This window comes from Pinus tabuliformis, chromosome Q, assembly GCF_031772625.1.
Source record: "Pinus tabuliformis cultivar Carrire ecotype Pingquan chromosome Q, CPIR1, whole genome shotgun sequence".
In the NCBI taxonomy this organism is placed as follows: Eukaryota; Viridiplantae; Streptophyta; class Pinopsida; order Pinales; family Pinaceae; genus Pinus; species Pinus tabuliformis.
The window spans coordinates 171,235,244-171,239,654 of NC_142296.1; positions in this window are offsets into that span (position 1 = coordinate 171,235,244).

A 4,411-nucleotide genomic window follows, 5' to 3' on the forward strand; every position below is an offset into this window, starting at 1 on the left:
GAAAAAAATTAAATATTAAGGCAAAAAAATAAATAAATAAATAAAAATTGATATCCAAAAAATATATATGCCAATTTAAAAATAGTTAAATTAAAAAAATTATTTAAACCATAATAAATATTAAATTAAAACAAATTAACGTTTTTATTAAAATGAATATAACAAAATTAAAAAAATAATAATAAATTAAAAAATAAATGGCATATATATATATATATATATATATATATATATATATTTGAAAATTCAAAAAAAATAATCATTAAAATAAAAAAATATAAAATATATATATATAACTAAAATTCACCACGCATGGCACCTAGTTAGGCGTAATGACTTTTTTTTTGGGGTAATGAGTTTTTTTGTTTAAGTGTTATATATATATATATATAGACACACACATATATATAGTCAAGTTATATGCCATCTTTCAAGCTTGAATTGTGGTTTCAGGAGCCATGATCCATGGGCATCTAAGTTGTAGTCACCTGAGGATTGCATCTGGCTTGAGCCACAACATCCCTATGCTGACTGGATTTTTTAGCATGTCTCCTCCCCCTATCACAGGGAACAGTCACCCTCTATGAGGCTTGATCTTGGGTTTCATTACTAATGAGATGCATCCTCAACCAATTGTGCAAAAAGACTTGACTTTAATATCTTTTTTCCTATATTGTTTTAACTTTTTTACTTTATATTTATATTTTTATTTATTTTTTTAATTTTTGTGTTTCATTTTTTTAAATATTTCTTTTCAATTTTTTATTTTATTTTTATTTTTTTAATTAATGTTTTTTTTTTATTTACGTTTTTTTTAATATTTTTTTTTTTTTTTTATATGTTTATAATTTATCATTTTTATTGTTTTTTTTAATTGCATGTTCTAATTTTTTTAACATTATTTTTAGTGTTTTTACTTAAAATTTTATGTGAATTATTTAAAAAAGTAAATCAAATTTTATTATCTTTGGATAGAAAATTCATAAAAATTGTTATTTTTCAAACTTTTTTTATTCATTTTTTTTACAAAATTTATTTATTTAATGTAATTTTTAGCGAAAATGTCTCATAATATGTATTTTTTAATTATATCTATATGCAACATGTTTATTTTTTTGTTGAGTGTTTAAAATTATTATTTTTTAATGACAATTTTTTTTTTTTTGTAAGCTTGGTACGGGGGAAGGATAGCCCAAGATTTGAACCCAAGACTTCCGATTCGGTGAGACTTCATTTCCACAGCCACTGCCACTTGAGCTACCCCATGCGGACTTTAATGACAATTATTTTATATGTATTGAAGTATTAATTAAGGATATATAAATATCTAAAAAATCTTAACTCCAAAATATTATTTTTATTATTATTTTTTAACTTTGCGAAAAAAATAAAATAATCATTTAAAAAATCATTGCAAATAAAAACAAAAACCACTAGTTTGGAAAACCTTAAAAGAAAAACGTCTTAGGACTAAAAATAAGAAGAGGAATAAGACAACTTGAAAGATTGTTAAATAATCAACATTTAAAAAAAAAATTGTGCATACTTAGGACATAAGAAAGTTTAAATTGTTTAAAATATGCCTAAAAAAATGGTTCAAGCTACTTTCAAAAACGGCATGAAAACCATAAACATTTTTTAAAAATTATCCATAAAAAATTTAAAGTGTAGAAAATAAACCCCCAAAAAAGGGGCTGATGTCGCATCAACGCTTTTCAAAATTGGCATGAAAATTACTAACATTTAAAAAAAATGTGCATACTTATTAAAATAAAAATATTTAAAGTGTGAAAAATGTACTCCCAAAAAAAAGTGTATTCTAAATCAACACTTTTCAAAATTGCATGACTTTTTGCAACTCTAGAAAAGTGAGAACTCGGTACAGTTCTCGTTTGATAGGTTACTTTGTTCACAACAAATATGATATATAAATGTTCAAGGTGTGTTAATACTGCGCCAAATCAGTAGGTGCATTTGATCATCAATGTTCTTAAATGGATAAAATATATAGTTTTAATTAAGTTTAGATGATTATTCTCAAACTTCAAGTAAAATGCCACTTATGGTATTTATTTTTTTAGCATAAATTTTCCGTTTTAATTAGCTTTTGGTTTGAACTTGCAACTTTATGACAAATGGATTATATCATCAATGTTCGTAGTTTTTAATTAAATTTTCACTTGAAAGAAGTTTGGTGACTATATTTTTTTATTAAGAACAACCCATATAGTCTTCCTATTTACCCCACCTTGTGCAAAGACCTCCACACATGTTTTCCACAGTTTTAGACCTAGTGATACTATCAAACCAGGGAGGCTTACACTTTAGCTAACTTATGTCTGGAAGAAAGGCGTGCACGAAGCTAAAGTGTATGTTGAAGTGTAGAGGTAAAAGGGTAAGTTCTACTTCTTCACACAAGGTGGCCCCAAAATAAAATATTTATTTTAAGATTGTGTTGGGAAAGCATTCTAGATATTTAGGCTTGGGTGTAATGATTTTTCTAGTCACAAATTAGTTTTTTGTGTTACTTAAAGAGAAATGAAGTTAATTTGATTCATGGGAGACAAATATAGAGCCCAGAGTTGCTACATTTGGTTGTAAATGACAAATAATAAAATATTCATGAATAAATCAACAACCCCTACTAAATGATTATTTATATTCTAAAGTCTGTGCATAAGTGTGGATATAAATGGCTAACTTCCATTTCTCTCCACAAGGAGAGAACAAAAGGAAATATTGAATCTATAATCATATTTGAAACATGATCCAGATATTTGCACTTGGGTGTCATTATTTCTCTAGTTGTAAAATTCTTTATTTCATTACGTGGAGAGAAATGAAGTTACTTTGATGATTGGAAGACAAATATGAAGCCCAAAGTAACTACATTAGCTGTAAATGGAAAATAATAGATTTGTCATTAATAAATTAACAACTAATAAATGATTATTTATCTTCCTTGGAAATAGTAAAATAATGGAATTATAGAAAAATAATAAAAATTTTAGGTAGTAGTTACAAATTACTGTCATTTTGCATTTGAATAATTTTGTTTAGTCATGGGAGAAGCTAAAGTTAATGCCATAGAATGTCTAATTGTTTTGTTTGATTTGCACATACTCAAAGAATCATTTATTTCAAATTTATTTCTTTTCCATTTGTCTAGATTTTATTAGCTCTCTAGCATAAGTCTCTTGCTTCAAAAAATATTACCAAGTATAACGCAATTACCTAAGAAGGTCTGCATTTCTAGCATATAATAATCATAAGATACAAAAATGAGGACAAAACATAAGACATATAGTAATTATGCAATTATGGAAGAAAAATTAAAAGGTTCATGTAATCATTTCAAGCTATTTCCATTTTACATTTGAATAATTTTGTTTAGTCATGGTGAGCTAAAGTTAATTCCATGGAATCTCTAATTCTTTTGCTTGATTCAGACATACTCGAAGACTCATGCATTCCAAATTTATTTATTTTTCACTTGTTTGAAATAATTTAATGATCAGTATCATCCTATTAGTTGGTGTTGTAGCGGCTACAACCACCCTCCAAAATTTTTCCTTGGCCTTGTTTTGGAGCCTCCCTACCAACCTTTCATAGCACCTTGTCTTGCTCTATCAAGTACACAAGCTTCAATGCTTTTCTTGCATAAAGGGAGCCTATTGATCATAGCTTGATGTACTCCCCTCACAGGTTGTTCACCCGAACTTAGTCCAGCTACAGGCTGAGCAACTTCCCCAAGAAAATTGTGCATTTCTGGAGGGTAACCAACCTTCCCTCCAGAAAGTGCGCAATCCTATTTGGCAGCCTGCTGGGCTCCAAGATTGTGCAATTCTGCCAATCAACACTCCTAGCAAGAATTTCACAATTTTCCCCAATAGGGCTGCTCAGCCCAGAAATTACACAAACCTCCTGGCCATTCAGCCCAACTCCCATCCAGAAATATACATTTTTCTCAAGCATTTGAGCAGCTACATGCATGCGTAGTGTGGTTGACCAGCTCCACCCAGGACCAAGGAAACGATGACTTGCATGCATACATGACTTGATTTTTCCCAGAATAGAAAAAGGCAACATGAAAAAGGCATCCCATGATTCAGGGAGCTATTTTTAGTAGCCGAAGGTTACATGCAAACTTATTTCAGAAACTTCCCTCCAAGTGTCGCTTTTTCCTAGATTTGTGGCATGCACATCATGAGCCGAAACTTATTTATTCGACGCATCAAAGCTCATTCCTTCACATCGATCTTGGAGCTCTGACATCCCACAGCATATCCAGGACTCTTCGACACATTAGGCTCATCTATTCACGGGTAAGTGGCCTCAACTTGTCTTTTTAAGCATTTCTATCTCTTTTTTTGTATTCGCTTGTGTGAGTGTTGTTTGCTTGATTTCTTTG